The sequence below is a fragment of the Rhinatrema bivittatum genome, chromosome 17 (genome assembly GCF_901001135.1).
Source record: "Rhinatrema bivittatum chromosome 17, aRhiBiv1.1, whole genome shotgun sequence".
NCBI classification, from domain to species: domain Eukaryota; kingdom Metazoa; phylum Chordata; class Amphibia; order Gymnophiona; family Rhinatrematidae; genus Rhinatrema; species Rhinatrema bivittatum.
The window spans coordinates 20,586,757-20,604,253 of record NC_042631.1 but is presented as its reverse complement, the minus strand read 5'-3'; the positions used below and the strand labels follow the sequence as shown (position 1 = coordinate 20,604,253).

Below are 17,497 nucleotides of genomic sequence, written 5' to 3'. Positions count from 1 at the left end.
TGACGCCATCATGCGTGTTACTGGTGGGAGAAGGAGGAGGGAAGCCGAGCCCTCTCCTGCCTTGCTCTTGCCTGAAAAAAGTTGAAAGATGGGGGTAAGATGTTGGGGGAGGGGGAGGTTCAAGAAGGGACAGAGTATTCCGGGGCATTTCTTGAGGGTGCTGGGGGAAGTATGCTGGGGGGGGGGAAGGGGGTGGCTACGTTGAGGCTGCCGAACCCCTTACTACCTGTGCTGGGGATTTCACTTTGGACTGGTTAACACGGAGCGGAAGGATTTTGAGGTGCAGCTTGCAGGCTAAATATTTAACACCCAGTCCATGGAAGCTGTTCGTTTTTAAACCTTAAGCCAACACACGTGGAACAGTGCCCAATTTGTGGGGACCCACTGAAGCTTCACTTAACTCGTATGTGGATATCTGCTAATTTTATGTTTAAATATGGTACATGGTAGATGAAATTTGTCAAGAAGTAACAGAAACACACATGGGAAAGCACTGGTTGACTCTTCCCAGTGCCTCCATATCTGTACACGTACCATGACACTCTGCACCATATAAACTGCCCCCCCCCCTCCCAACCTTCCTGGATGTCCCAGTCAAACAATTTAACAGACAAATGGAATAACAAACTTAACCATCATTGAGGACAAGGCTCCTTGCCCGATGCAGCAATGACTGTAAATATGCTTCCCAGATAAGTAAGAAAGTCTTTTGTTTCCTAGTCAAATCAGTTTTTTCAACATACTTCTCATTACTACACATAAGATGTATTTGATTTCTCCAATGTGTAAGATTCGGGGTGTCCTTACCAACCCAGTAACAAAAAATAGGCCCCAAAGCTATATCCCGCAGGTTATCAAAAGGCAGTACACTGGTATGTAAGGGCAACAGTCTACCTGTGACCTGGCAGATATACTGAATTACCGACCTCCAGAAAGAAGCAATATTAGAGCATCCCCAGAACTGATGTCCTAAAGTACCAGTCATTTGATTGCATTTTATACACACTGCAGAGGTCACGAGTTTCATGTGAAAAGATCGCACTTGTGGATAATAAATACCTCATAAGAAACTAATATTGAACCTCCCGTAGGTCAACATTACAAGTAAGAGATGCTATGTGCTGAAAGCAAAGAGCGTATTGGGGTTCAGTCAGCTCTATGGGAAGCTCAGACTTCCAACTGGACAAAACAGGCCCCAAACCAATGGGCGGCTCTAAATCCAAGAGATGTTTATAAAAATAAGAAATAGAACGTCTAGAGGGATCTTTAGCATCAAATATTTCCGATAGTAATGCCCTCTTTGTCTCCCTCCCAGTCCTGCACTTGGAGCGACCTAATGAAACTTTTAACTTGTAGGTGAGCAAAGTAATCTTTGTTGTCTAATCCGAATTCCTCCATTAAAGACGGGAACGGTTTAAAGCTTCCTTTCTCATCCAGAAACTGAGCAATCAGGCATAGTCCCCTGGTCGCCCAAATCTTAAAAGTCACATTTGAAACCCCCGGCAAAAATTGCGCATTAAACTGGGAGACATTACTCTTTAACTTTAAGGAAGCACAGAAATAGCGCCAAGATAAAATTAGAGGAGCAGCCAGGAGACCCTCTCTTGATATCTGCTCATTTTAAACCTGCTAACATGTTAAGGGACCCATTTTACATGCATAGGTCCCCAAAGCTGGAAAACTCTTTACTCTTGCTGCCACATTGTGTCAAAAAAGTTGACCTTTGCTTTTAAAGCACTTTCATCTTGCTAGCATGTCAACACTTTCCAGCCATAGGCTTCATACTGAAATTTTAAAATGAATAAGTTATCAGTAGTTTAAAAAAAAAATCCCATTTTCAACCTTCTTGCATTATTCTTGATGGCCACCATAGACATAGACAGACACCTACAAAACTGACTCTGCAGCCCTGACTGACAGCGGGACAAACCCCTCACTGTTCTTTAACTGGCAAAGAATGGTGCTTTTAAAAAAAGCTAAAAATGTTTTTACAAAAAAACTTTGACATACGCATTGCCCTCTACATTCTCTACATAAGACACAAAATGGGAGAATGTCCTTTGCATAGCAGGCCTTTTAAGTTGAAGATAGTAAGACATCCATGTCTTTTGGCCTTATAACTATAGAGCTTAAGCTGTGAAGGTGAGTGGATAAAAAGTGATAAGGCACATGGTCATTGTGAAGGAAGGTCTTTGGCACCTTAAATGGAAGCTTTGCATTTTAAACGGGGCAGTGACTGACTAGTAGGATCGTGGAGCAAGTTTCAATGGACCGGTCAGCTGGGAAGAAAATGTGCAGGATAACCAACATCCACTCCCTCCCCTCCTCAAAGTCAAGAACAAAAAAAAATAACCAATATTAAAAATTGGGAAAAAGTCAATCCTTTCCTTTCTGCAAAAGAAAAGTGCATATGACCTGAGAAAAAAAGCACTGCCATTGGAATGAGGCATTCAGTTTAAGCACAAAAAATGTCCTGAAATATGTTTAATGTTATATTCATTATTTCCCATGGCAACACTTGAAATTTAGATCCTCTCCAAAATTGTTTTTTCAACAGCATGATCCACATTATCTTCAATTATGCCGTCTAGATTTGCTAAGATAAACACTCGCAAATATTTAATCTTCCCCACCCCACCCCTCCCCTCTCATGGGGCCCATTTAAAGTTCCATTCATCAAAGTGAGCACGGAGACAAGCCCTGACATAGATATGGTGATGCCTGAGTTTCACAGCTCGTTCGGCTTATTTTCCAAAGTCTCTCCGGATGAAGAGTATGCACAATGGTATTTTGATGATTTATCACAAAGATAAAATTCTGGACAACGAAGCATGGAAGAGCCTTGAACCCAATTTATAAAAGAGATAAGCGATGAGAAAGAAGGCCATGCGGTGCTCCCGTGCGGCGAATGCAGTGCAAACGTATATGGGCTCTCGGCAGATCTGCAAATCATGTGGACGTGTCTATTACGGCGGAGGCATGCCCATATTTTTCTGTGACTGGTATATTATTTGCGCTCGTGTATCAATAAATTTTAAGCTCTTGTGCTTTCATTTCTTTTATTCCATGTTGTCTTCAATAGCTACAGACTTCAGGGTCACATCAAAGAAAAATAAAATAAGGGACAACCTTGGTTTGTCCCTTCCCTTTAATGGAAATGTTTGTCAATTATAAAATATATATATATATATATATATCTACTGGGTTTATTATAAAATGCACAAGTGGAATTATAGCACAAATAGAAAACCTTGAATCAGTTATATTTAACCATCTGGACCAAGACAGGTTCCATGTCATCTCAATAAAAATTATTTCTGCATCAAAGTAACTGTTTGCATTTCCAGTGCATTTGTCTTGGAATTTGTTGGGTCGACCTGCCATGTAGGACACTCAGGCTTAAGTCAGTCCCTGGTCTGGCTTGCGCTCCCCGGCCTGCAGGAGCTGGGGATGCTGTGGAAATAGTGCTCACAAGCCCCTTGGGGAAGGGAGACCCAGTCATTGCTTAAGGGTGGCACCTGCTGGCCAGACTCGGGGTGCGTGTGCACCATGGTCCAGAGGGGTGCCATGATCTGGGGCCCCAGCCTGGGACTGCAATGACTGGATTAGGTAGTGGGTTATAAAATTAGGGATCCGGCCCCCTTCCAGGTAGTGGCAAATGAAGGTTCATGGTGCCAGATGCCAGGCCTCAAGCTGGAAGAAAAGGCCCAAAGCAGCAGAGGGGCAACTGCAGCGTCAAAAAGAATAATGCAAGTTGTTTTCCTGTAGGTAGGAATGGAACTCACTGGTGATAGTACAATCAGGGCTTGCAATATGTCTTACTGTGCCAAAATGAATGTTGGATATGTTAGTTGCTCTGGACCATCTCTTTCCCCTAAATGGTACTGGTCTGGAAAAGGCCAGAAAAGGAAAAAATAAAAATATAAAAATCTATAAAATTTGCAGTACTTGAGCATTCTAGGACAAAACTAAAATTCAATAAAGATTGTTTTGATTTGCCACCTGTATGTTTTTCCTTGTTCATCCCTATAACTCTCCCCCCTCCCCCCCACCACCACCATTTTTCCTATTCTTTCAGAGCATCTTTCAGATGCTTTCAAATGTTTCATTAGGATTTGCTATTGTACCCCCTGATTGTGGCATCTAAAATAATAGAAAGGGTTTCCCTATTGGATAAGGATCTGCCTTTCCAAATTTGTTTAGTGAGTTCCTAAAACAGATGCTGCAGATGGCGGCGTTGACCACGCGGGAACACAAACTTCACGCTCCTTGTCTACTTTTCCTCTCAAGCAGCCCTAAGAGTCAATCTGAACTCTCAGCTTCTTCTCGAATTATTCCCTGTTCAAGGAATGGGGGGTTCTCTTCTTAAGTACCCATATCAAAATTCACATCCAAGAGGGGCCAAATGCAACTCTGGTTCCACAAGGTCTACCTGCTCTCTTCTGGTTCTGACCATCTCCACCGCCTTCCTCCAAGTGCAAGATTCCACGGACGACTGCACTCGAGGAACACTCTGGGATGCTCCTCCTCTCGCACATCCCGACTCCCCTGCTCCAGACTTGCTTCTTCGGAGGGAGGAATGACCTCTTCTTGTTCCCAACTTCTAGCTGCTTCCTCGGAAGGGGGAATAACGGCCTCGGGCCTCTCCCCATGAGGGGAACAGCCCCTGTAGAGATCCTCACTCCCCAAATGAGAGGGTCCCCGGGCCCAGCCAGTCCGCAGGCTGGCACTCCCCCTGGCTACATATGTGGGGGGGGGGTCCCTTTCAAACTCCCCATCCTGCAAAGGATGAGACCTGTCAAGACCTTCCCACTCTTATACCTCCTGCTAAACCTTAGTGACCCAGTCAGAAGAAACCACATATTTAAGGGGACACATATTTCCCCCCCCCAAAAAAAAACAAACCAAAACCCACCCATTGTCACACCAAAAAGCTATTGCTCACTGTTTAAAAATGTCATCCACAAAACATTAAACATTTTCCCAAACAAGGCAAACGTTAGCTCCGCAGGTCTCCCCCACCCAAGTCCTTTGGTACTGCCACAGAACTCATAAAGTGTGCAGCATGTGTGGGGGTCCCCCTACACTATAAGAGGGAGATTTTAAAAGGGTGCGCGCGCTACCTGGTGCACACACATGTTCGCCTGATTTTATAACTCGCGCGCTGGTGGGGGTGCACAATTGTGCACCTTGTGCGTGCCAAGCCCGCTCCAAGCCGTGCTGCCTTCCCCCTTCCCCACCTTCCCTTCCCTTACCTCCCCCGCCCTTCCCCCCCCCCCCCTACCTTTTTCGTCTTCTTTTTCTTTGTTTCAAAACTTACTTCAGCCCAGTCGGCCGGCGTGCGATCCCTGGCACAGCGGCAAATGGCCGCTGTGCCTGGAACCTCTGACCCCCTCCCGCCCATTCCCCACCCCCCCCCCTTCCTGCCCCTTTAGTAAAGCCCCGGGACTTACACATAGACTTTTGAGAATAGGCCCGGTGCGTGTAACCCTTTGAAAATCCATCCCTAAGTGAATAAAAGTCAAACCGGTAGATTAGGACATGTTGTCTTATTATTGAGGGCTGATATAATAATCTGGGCCTGTGCACTGGTTCTCATGCAATGATGCTAACTATCTGACAGCTTATTCTCTTCTTGCGGACTAAAATTAAGTGGTGGGGGTTTTTTTTTTCCACTGTTAAACTATCTGTCATCTCTGCCATGATGCCCTTTCCTGGTAAAATATAAAGTGTAAGAAGGACCCAGGTAGGTAACCCTTACTAGCTTGTCTTTTTTTTTTTTTTAAGTTTATTTTTATTTTTAGCATTTGTCTCAGCTGAAGAGGCTCCTGCTAGCAGATCTGTTTATAATCTGCTACTGGAAGTCTCACGAGTGATACAGAACTGGCTCCAGTGTGTTCTGGGTTGACTTTTCCTACTGCCAGGGCTCTGGCTCTGTCTCATGAATTAGAGACATTCTGCAACAGACTAAACGTAGTAGCCGGGGGGTGTGCACGGAACAGTATGGGGGATTTTTTTTTGTTTTCATTTTATTTTATGTTGGGGTTTTTTTTTCAAAGCTAACAACAAAGCAAAATTTAAAAAAAGAAACTAAAATGCAAAATAATATACAAAGGGTGGATCTGGGCAAAGTTTTAAAATAAAATGAAGCCGGACCCTCCGTACCACATCTTACCCTATCTGTTTGCCTTCCATGAGAAGCAGCAATCCTCTGTCATTCCCGATGTGGACAGCCTGTGACCCAAGGCCAGAGCCATAATGTTTTATGGTCTTATTGGCAAGCGGCATCCGTTTTGAAACCATATAACATAATGGCAGCAGCCTCCGGTCGAGCGGTGGCCATTCTGAAAACCAGGAGGATGTTTCTGCCCATTGAATACCCATGGATGCGGTAAGATGTGGGATAAGAGTCTGAAGAGGGGGGGGGGGGTTGCTAGCTTTATTTGGAGGAGGGGGCAGCAGTGGGGTTTTTGCCACAAGGGAGTGGCTGCTGGTAGCACATCCAATTTTTTTAACTAATTTTATTTATTTTTCTTTTGTTTTAAAAATGCATGAAACAAGATTGGAATTTTCAGTACAGTTTTGTTTCAAACAAATGTATTTTCCCAATGCATAGACCTACTGCCAGGACATGGCAAAGTGCTGAATGATCTTTATAAATAAATAGGAACTTCAAAAAGCTAATCCTGTAAGTTTGATGCCCACCATGGGACTCTTCCCTTTCATTGCTTTAGTGATTCAAGCAATCTGTTTGTCTATTCAGCAGCAGAATGACTTGCGTGGAATTACACTAAAGGGACTGAAGGTTGGAGGGGGGAGGAATGCCCTGGATGGGCCAGTTGGTCTTTTTCTACTGTCATGTTCTATGGTACCATGTTGAACTCTTAGTTGTTTTGATCAGGGAGGTAAGGAGTTAATAAAGCATGATCTGACCTATTATGAATGACTCAGAATTCTTAGAAGCATACTTTCCTTATTATAGATTTGTAGCTTTTGATTTTGCAGTATACAGATTTAGAAAGGGGCTTAGATTGCTATTAATATCCCTGGATATTTCCCACTACAAGTAAGCTACTTTAGGAATTCTGTGCATGGTTCCACTTAAATCCTTTCTAATAGCTACAGTATCTGTTGCATAAGCCCTTTTTGATACCACTTAGCAGCAGATTGCATGGTTCACTATGAGGGTAAAATGTACTTTATTAGAAGAAGAAAGAACGGGGCATGGTCTGCTGCATAACTATGGTTTTCTTGGAGTAAATTCAAAGTGGCTCAGTTACAAAAATAATACTAAAACACTAGTCTGCCTTTAAAGTTTTTTTTTCCCAAAATCTGTCAGCTGTGCAAGAAGGTGGGCATCCTCTTCATAGAAACCGGGCCACAGGTTCAAACTCTGGTTGCCACAGGGTCCTCGGAAGCCGGATGTTTGGGTATCGGCCATGCTTGCATAGGTTGCTATTTGGATTATAAGATGCTTTGTGGAAAGACATGGGAAGAGGCCGATGTTGGGTGTGTGCTAAGTGGGATCTTACATATTCATCTACCAAAGAGGGTGGAGTATCAAGAAAGAAGATAAGAAATGGAGAGAGATTTTACAAGCAGTCGCCACGCTCTAGGCTGGCAGCTGGAATACATCCTTGGGAGTGGGGACAGGAATAACTGGGCAGCCTGGATGGGCTGACTGGTCTTTTTCTGCTGCCATCTACTATGAAAGGATCTGATGAGCCAGTTGTATCAGCCTTTTCCTCTGCGTCTCTCCCCTCTGTGCATGAGACATGCGTCAGATGCCTGAGTTTGAATCTGAGTCCCAGAATAACGCTCTCGAAATAATGGGAACCCTTGGAAATGCTATGACAAGTGTTGGGGGTGCAGGTGGACAAGATCATCATCTTTATACTGTTGGAAATTATCCAAACTCCTGTACACATTGGTAAATTAATTTTAACATGTTCTTCATATATTGAGCAAAAAAACCCTGAAACAGGCTGTGCTAGTCCATCTGTTTATACTAAAAGCCTCATCCGTGCATATCTCCTGGTGTCCAACTCTACACTGCTCTTCTGACAGTGTCACAAAGCTGAGAACATAATGTACTTTCTTCCGCAGTCCTTTTTTTCATTCTACATCACATTTCCCATGCTACACTATAGTTGATAGAAAGTATTGTTTTTCATAAAGAAAGAGTACTTGATTGCACTGACAATGTTCATGTCTACTGCAACCAAATTGTTCTCATGTATGGCCACAACTGCCTCTTCAGTGGCAGAATATATTTTCAAAGTGTGTATTACATACAGTGCTTTGCACCAAGGCCATTGCTAAAGGGATGAAGTGGCACAGGGTACATCTTTGACAAAGTCCTAACCAGGGGTGAGGAACGCCAGTCCTCTAGAGTCACAAACAGACTGGCTTTCAGGATATCCCCAATGAGATCTAGGTGTCATAGTGGATAACACATTGAAATCGTCGGTTCAGTGTGCTGCGGCAGTCAAAAAAGCAAACAGAATGTTGGGAATTATTAGAAAAGGAATGATGAATAAAACGGAAAATGTCATAATGCCTCTGTATCGCTCCATGGTGAGACCGCACCTTGAATACTGTGTACAATTCTGGTCGCCGCATCTCAAAAAAGATATAATTGCGATGGAGAAGGTACAGAGAAGGGCTACCAAAATGATAAGGGGAATGGAACAACTCCCCTATGAGGAAAGACTAAAGAGATTAGGACTTTTCAGCTTGGAGAAGAGACGACTGAGGGGGGATATGATAGAGGTGTTTAAAATCATGAGAGGTCTAGAACGGGTAGATGTGAATCGGTTATTTACTCTTTCAGATAGTAGAAGGACTAGGGGACACTCCATGAAGTTAGCATGGGGCACATTTAAAACTAATCGGAGAAAGTTCTTTTTTACTCAACGCACAATTAAACTCTGGAATTTGTTGCCAGAGAATGTGGTTCGTGCAGGTAGTATAGCTGTGTTTAAAAAAGGATTGGATAAGTTCTTGGAGGAGAAGTCCATTACCTGCTATTAGGTTCACTTAGAGAATAGCCACTGCCATTAGCAATGGTTACATGGAATAGACTTAGTTTTTGGGTACTTGCCAGGTTCTTATGGCCTGGATTGGCCACTGTTGGAAACAGGATGCTGGGCTTGATGGACCCTTGGTCTGACCCAGTATGGCATTTTCTTATGTTCTTATGTTCTTATGACTATGCAAGAGATATATTTGCCTAGAATGAAGGCTGATTATCGGTTAAAACTGATAAACTCAAACAGAACCACCCCTATGTGAGAACTTTTGCTATCAATTTTAAGAAATAAACCCTGCCAAGAGATAAGGTTGCAAACCTGATCCTTCTCTTCCCCTCTGCAACAACCCAACATCCATCCCTCAACCTCCCCTGCCCCATGAATCTTTTCTATTGAAGCTGAGGCTTGTCCGAGGCCTGATCACATTGGCGGCGGCAGCAACACGCTCTGAAGGTGCGCAAGGTGGGGACTGAACCAGCGTGCGTTCTGCTTCCAGATCCAACTCTGATGAACTGCCATGGCGGGATGAATAGGACTCTTTCTTCCCAGGGGTCATGGGTGCTGCCTCCAGAGCCATCCCCAGCCCTGACCAACCCAGGGAGTAAAAGACGTGGGCTGGGAATGAAGCCTAGGTCCCTCCTGTATGGCAGTTCACAGTCCTGCTTCTGGGCCGATCCCTTTACAGAAATTACTAGCAGCCTAGTGTTTCTAGCCTTAAAATGTCATTTTAACTAAGACAACTTGTTGATGCTAATTCATTTGTAGCACTTACGGCATGAATAAAACAAAGTAAATAACCCAGTTTGCTGCATGCAAATTAGTAATTTGGGGCAAAATGACTCTTTCAACCTGCTTGCACCGAAGCGCTAATAGGAAGCCAAAAGCTCTCTTTGGAAGCTGAAACAGAATTTTGCTGCTGCTCACTTAAGAACTAAAAAATCACCAAACAAGAGAACAGCTAAGACATCCAAATGCTTTTATAAAAGATAAAATTACACCTTAACGCCATATTTTAACTTTTTCTGTGGCAAAAACAAAGGACCCATCTGTGCATACAACAGGTAGAAAGTATTTCCTTAATTGAAATTCAAATCCTAAAAGAGGCAGCACTCTGAGGCCTCGGGGATATTGAAGGATGCTGCCTGTATCTTGGCTTAAGTTAGTTTTTCGTTTAGGGATGTATTTTTTTCTGACTTTCAGCTGCAGGGAGCCCATCTTTTCAATGGGCTTCCCACCTTGCTGACCATGCCTAGGAGCCTGTTTTCATGATGAATTCATTTGCCTCAAGATAGAAATCTTCAACTTTTAAATGACAGGTGCAGCTACTCTGTGTGCGTAGATTGTATGTTCGAATACACAAACACCTGTTAACTTGGTGGCACAAATATAAATATAAAAGGTTTGCCCTTGAGCATGCCAGGTGGTTTGACCGGGAAATGCTCTGGCGTTTTACAAGGGCGCTAGGAAAATCAAAACCCAATGACCTGGCAAAGGCACGTTATATAGGTTGGCTGATTTAGTTAATGCCTGGTTAGAGCATCTAGCGCAGGCCCACATCACTGTCTCAAGTACAGCAAACAGTGCACAAATGTGCTGCTAGGAGAAGACGCATATTACCTAAAAACGAGCTTTCTAGCATGGCATGACCACAGTCAAGGGAGTGCCCAGTCCCACAGGATAACAGGCGATGGCATCGCAAAGCGACTCCAACTGGAGCAAAGCAGATGAGAAGGGGTTTGTCTCGCCTGTTTAAAAAGAGCAGAACATAAAAGAATCATGCTTAAAAATAAGATCAATACATCTTTTCTTATGCTAATCTGCTTTACTAATAAATCTTCTTTCTAGCCCGGGATCATACTGGTCTTTAGTTTCAAAATTTACTGAAAATAAGAATCAACGGTTTCATGTTCCACTCTTCAGAGAGATTCAGGAACAAGTTTACAGTTTAAAAAAAATATCTAAAATACAATGAATAGCAAAATACTACTTAAGACAGACATGTTAATAAATTAATGTTTTTGCAAGGTTAATATATATTTACAAAGTTTATTTCAAAGATACATGGATTACTGGATAGTCATAACAGAACCCTAAATCTATAAGAATGGGTTTGTTGTCTATTACAGGTAAAAGCAAATAAAGGGAAAAAAACACCACACAAAGTTAAATGCCAGAAAAAAGTGCTAAATACTTTAGCAAGGATCAGAATACGGCCATCATACAAAACAAATCCGTGACCTCTATCACTGTTATTGGGCCTTTTTACTAAAGCACGTTAATGCATGTCAACAGTAAGGTTTGCATTTGCATTACCACCGACACCAAAGAAATCGCCTTAATGCCAACAAACTTTCAGTGAGCTACATCACACACAAATTCATGCAAAGTAGCTCACCGATATTCAAATGAGTTACCACCAATCATGTAAAGCCATGTGATTTATGGTCACCCACCAAATCCCTTCTGCCCCCCCTGCCACAGGTGACGAAAGGTCCTCTTTGGGTCGACCCCCACCCCCCCTTTGCTTCCCCCTGAGAGATGTCGGGGGCTTCTGAGCCCCGATGTTTCCCCTTCCACTCCGCATTAGCTCCCTCCCACCTCCCTGTAATGACACGGAGAGGGCCTCGGGGGCAGGAGAAATCCGTGCTCTCTCCTGCCCTGCTCCCTCTGGTGATGAAAATGGTACTTGTTGACCTTATGCCCTCCTTGACCGTGCATGTGTGCAAGGGTTATTGTGGTCTGAAGCCCTTTGTCACCTCTTGTAGGAAGAACCAGCTGGGGGGGCTCACTTGGCCCCAGGTGGGTCCTTTCTTCACCCAGAGGAGGAGGGGGGCTGCAGAGGGCCCATCTGCTGGATTTGAGGGGATCCGGTCAATAGTACATATTCTATGTGCACTGACCACGTTTTTTCCCTTTCCTATTTTGATATTTTTGAAATAGCTTGCTCTTGGCTGTGAAGGAAGTATTTTCTTTTCCATCTCTCTGGAAACGTTCATGGGGTGTGATAATATAAGAAATTGTCACAATGATGAGACGTGATCACTACAATTTCCATCTTCGTGGTAATATTCATGGGATATAAATGGTATATGAAATAGTTCATCAGAATATCACTACAACGGCATGGCTAATGCACAGGAGCACAGATTGACTGTGTATGGTCTCAAATACATGTAAAAAAAAATGTCATGCATATAGGGGACAATGTACAAAAGTGCATTAACACTATCAGAAGTGTTAATGCACGTGAAAGGTTATTGCAAGCAATTACTGCACGTTAAAGGCATTGTTGGTGCATGTAAGCTAGTTTACGACCAATAACAGCATTTGTTAACACGTGAAAACTGACGTGAAATAGTTTTAACATGAATCTGCATTCAGGCAATGAGATGCAGACTATGACACATAGTTCATTATCTATTAGCACAGTGAAAAAGCACGAGTACAAAATACTTCACAGATGCATTCATTCCTAATACGTAACTTTCCCTCAGGGGAGGACCGTTCAGTGTTGTACACCCATTCCTTAGTGCATGTGGAAGGCGTGAACAGCCAGCATGCACGAGAAATAACGCTTTGGCATAGCACTGACAGCCACGTCAGTACATTGGCCCCTTAGTTAGAAATTGTTCACTGCCTGTGATTTTTACATTTCATGCTGGGATTCCTGTTTTATTGTAGCAGATGAAAAGTGTCAGACTCTGCTATGAGAGGCAGAAGGCAAAGAGGGCCCTCTGCGTCATGAAACCACAAAAAAAACATTCAAAACTTTTATCTAAAGCTCAAGTATGATAGTCTCTTCCCTAATATGCAACAAACTTTACTTTTTTTTTTTTTTTAATTTATAGATCCCAGGAAACCTCATATGCTTTTATAAACAGCTATACTGCTTTGAAACATAAAAAAAAGTCAGCAAATCCGGCCCAAAACCACTTATACAATATCTGGAAGCCTTCCAATGATGGAAATACCAAAACGTGTTAAGTATAACGTTCTATAGACAACTTCGGACATAACTCATGTCTCTGTTATGGTTATAAGTCAACTTTGTATACACCTCGTGAGGCCTGAAATTTGCAGTTCTTCTGACAAACCCCATTCTGACTCTGTTAAAACAGGAAATGTCAAATACATAAATAAATACCAAATCCAGGAACTGCAGCACAGCATCCGAAACTCACCTTGCAAGAATATACTGCTATAACGAAGTGGGGGAAACCTATAGGGTAGGTCACATAGTCCATGTGTTACGGCTCCCGGCCGCGGCCGGTCCCCCCCCCCCCCACCTGCTCCTCCGCCCGTCTCCGCTGCAGCCCGGCGCGGCACGACTCGCTCCGCGGCAGGCCGACCATGGCCTACCGCTTGGCTGCAAACGCCGTCCTCCTCCGTCCGGTGGGGGCTCTCCCTAGGCGTGCGCAGGAGGCCCCACCCTTTAAAGGGGACGCGGCGGGAAATCTCGGCCCGACCCCGGAAGAAGACATCACAAGGGAGGGGTATTTAAACCCCACAGCAGCCTGCAGTCCTTTGCCTTTGCCACAGGTCATCTCCTCGGAGTGCTAGTTGCTGTTCCAGACGTCTTCATTCCTGTTCCTGGTTCCGTTCCTGCTTCTCCAGTCCTTGTGTTCCTGATTCCGGTCCTGGCATTCCAGTTCCTGCCTTCCTGTCTGTGCCTTCATTCCAGCCTCCAGCCTTCTTCTTGATCCTCAGTTCCTGTGACCCCGGGCCTCGTCTTGATCTCCTGGATTGACCTCGTCTCTGCTTGTCTGCTGCCCATCTCGACCCTTAGCCTGGTACTTCGTTCTTGCCTGTCTGCTGCCTGCCCCGGATCTTCAGTTTGGACTCCGTTCCGCTCCTTCGCTGCCAGCCCAGTCCCAGACCTCCGACCCTGTCTTCATGCTCAGCTTCATCTTCTTCCTCGAGGCACCCGCACCTAAGTCCTGCCGCCCCCGGCACCCAAGGGCTCAACCTGCAGGGAACGAGGGCTGGTATAGGTGAAGGTCCAGCCGGGTTGTCCTCAACAGCTCCACCTTCTGGAGACGAGACCCATTGAGGGCAATCCCTCAGTGGTCACCACCACTCGCTCCAGACCAAGGGTCCACAACCATAACACCAGGAGCATTTTAATCTGGATTTTAGTCTACTACACCACTGCAAAGCTTGCCTGCCACTTACTGTCAAGCAGCCACAGTATGAAGGTGGAATTATTATATTATTATTTTGTTAAATGTAAAATAAATCTATGTGGACAATTAACAGGGTAATCTTTAAGGTATGTAAAAAAATGAAAGAGAGCAAAATTAAATAATAAAACAGGAACATAAAGTCCATACTATAGATCTCCAAGTTCATCAATAAAAAAGGGAGAAGTCCTATAGGAAAAATACACACTAATTTTAAAAGCCATTTTCCCAATATGCGGGAAAACTTAAACCCCTGCTGTAAGGCCTGTAATGCATGTAAATTCACCCTCAGTGAGTGGGGTTTGGAATTATGTGCAGATGTGGATTTCCCCTGAAAAATAAAACTACGTGCACAAATTAGCAGGCAATTTTTGTGGGGTAACTTTCAAAGGAAAAGTGCGTGCATACTTTCTCTCTGAAAATGAGCATGAAGTCAGCAGGTAAAAAGTAGCCACAGACTTTATAACAATGCAGGGTAGTTACAGAACTATTGCCCCTAAAGATTACCCACTGCCATGTATGTTTCAATAGAAACGGGGAAAAAAAGGCGCACTGGTGTCATCTCAAAAGAAGTCCATCATTTAAATCAGTCTTCATTTAGTACCATTTGTTCATCACAAACATATTCCTGGGCCTATTACACACTGCATATATATTAGATTTTAGGATCTCTGGAGTGCACAGGTAACAGGTGGCAGTAGTATCTATCATTCAGGCATGCAGATGCTCAATTAGTAGCAAATTCCTAGCACATTCACACAACTAATTACAGCAGAGGAAATTAATATAGTCTAACAAATGTGCCAAGAATTATTAACTTATTGAAAGAATATTTCAGCACAAATGGCCTTTGGCTGACTTGGGTTGATATGCTGCTTTAAATAAGCAAAAAATATGTGATAGCTCAGAAATCACTTTTATATTGGGGGGGGGGGTTTTCTCCTTTTCCCTGGGCCTTTAAGCATTCCAAAATGGTTTCATTTGATGCATAAGAAAGATCAATTTACTGATCTTCATCTCTTGATTGTTTTTCCAATTTCTTCCCAGTAGACCAATACAGTTGTGTCTGGGTCACTCATTGCTCGCCTTCACAGTCTCGGTTCTGACATTTTGCTTACTCCGTGTGTCACTTCATTCCCATTAGCTGCTCAGCTGGGTAAACAAAGTGAGTGCCTCCATGTGCAGGAGGAGAAGTAAGCTGGGCATGGATAAACGAGCCATGCTCAATCTTCTCCCATCTTCATTCTCGCCTTTCGTCCCAGAGAAAAAAAGCCAATGTCATTTAATTTATAAATAACTCAGTATCCTCCTCTGCAGACATTATTGGCTTGATTTTCCCCTGTTTTATGCATGTAAGTAGCATTTGGAGACTCAATCAAGGCCCAGCGTGCGTAAAAACACACGCATAAGTCAGTTTCACGCGTGCTTTCACGTGCACTGAGGAGAGGCATTCGGGGTTGGCGGGAGGGCCCCCAGAATTGTGATTTATATGCAGAGTATTTTTAATTTAAAAATATGCACGTGAGTTACCACGCACAAGATATGCCCTGCTTGGAGCAGGTGTAAGTTCGTGCTTTGCAATGTGTGAACCTGCTCGGTCAATCGGTATTTTCAAAATAAACTTACGCGTGTAATTTTGCTTTGAAAATACTCGGTAAGGTCCGCCTGTTCAATGTATATGCGGACTTTACCGTTAAGCCAGCTGTTTGAAAATTGCCCTCTCTACTTTCCTAATTTTCATTTGCAGATACCTAACAAATATGGGGGCAATTTTCAAACTGCCCACATTGTTGCAAAGTCTGTGGGTAGTTTATAGGTGTAGTCTCTGCAGCAGTTTTCAAAGGGAAAGTATTCTGTATTCCGCCTTCAAAGGAAAAATACAAGTATCAATACATTCATACTTATTCTCCATCAATTCAAAAAAACATTGCTGTTCAGTCCTTTTAAAACAATTCTTAAAGAGGGACGTTTTCAAAAGGATCTCCATAGGTAAAAAGCATTTTATCTGTGCAGATCGCCTGTCTAAAAATTGCCCACCCTGTATGCGGCTGAAGGTGTGCATGTGGTTCCCTAACACATGTACTTTTGCTTGCATTCTGGTGTAGGCATTCCAGCGGTGGAGTTAGGTTGGGGGAGAAAACTACCCATGTAGTTTTATTCGGACAAAGGAGGTACAAATCTCTGCTGGTACTTTTCTCTAGGGCAATTTTTAAAGTGAAATCACACATGTCCTTTTCCTTTGAAAATTGGTGCAAAGTCTGTGGATAGAAAGTATCCACAGACTTTGAAGCAATGCGGATAGTTTGAAAATTTGCTCCCTTGCAATTCCCCTATAGCTCAAGGGACAGCATGCAAACAAGAGCGTCCAGATTACCTCAAGGGATCTAATTGGTCCATAATAGCCATGGTATCAAAGCCTGTGAACCAATCAGATCCCATTCGAAACATGGCTGTTCTCATAGGCCTAGAAGAACTGCAGAAGGTTAGCTTTAAAAAACGATGACTCAGCAGTAAAATGCTGACTTAGTACTGGATGGGAATCGATACTTCCCATGTGTGGATTTGAAATATTATAAGAGTACGAACAAGGTGCAACTTTCTTTTATGAGCCATCACATAAACAACCGGGGCACATTGCATAAACCTTCATTTTTGGTTTTGGAACGTTAGGCAGTGCTCTGGAAACTGGAAAGCAGCTGAGATGTGGATGCGATTGTCATCACCTTGGCACTCCAGCAACTACAGACAAACTAAAATATAGTAACGTAACAAATGAAAGCAAAAATATGTCCTGCTGGCCCATCCAGCCTGCCCAGTCATTGTTGTCCACACCGCATGGATCTATTCCAGCTGCCAGCCGTACGGCTTGACCACTTGAAGGATAACCCTTCTTATCCAAGATAGTATTTCTTGTTTTCCTCCTTTGTGCTCGACTCACTTGAACAGATGAACACATTCACGATCTCTTTTGTTTTAGTTCACACCCAGCACCTCTCCTCTTCCATGCCTAAGCACGAAGCTTTGTAATCATCTAACAGGATGGATTTCAAAGCCATTTCCAGAGGTAAAAGCACTGCTGTGTGTGTGCCACTCTCCTCAGTCTTTATCATCTGCTTCTGCGAAAGGATATGTTTCTGCTCTCTCTCTTTCCTAAAGCCACTCATTAATGTTTTTGCCTTTGGGGTTTTCTTATTATTTTTTTTTTTTATCTGCAGTCATTTTGTTTTATTTTCTTCTCTTTTTCAAGATTTTCCAAAAACATTTTTTTGTCAAATGTTTTTTCAA

The 17,497-nt window shown here is 43.4% G+C and overlaps 1 protein-coding gene across 6 annotated transcripts in view; it reads right to left on the bottom strand.

Annotated features, from left to right (window-relative positions):
- The window catches only part of MRVI1 (murine retrovirus integration site 1 homolog), a 140,109-nt gene that overhangs the window by 77,336 nt on the left and 45,276 nt on the right, over positions 1-17,497 (bottom strand). For all 6 annotated transcript variants that reach the window (XM_029582749.1, XM_029582748.1, XM_029582751.1 and 3 more), the window contains one exon: positions 10,650-10,777. The gene's annotated coding sequence lies outside the window, so the exon portion shown is untranslated. The remainder of the gene's footprint in view (positions 1-10,649; positions 10,778-17,497) is intronic.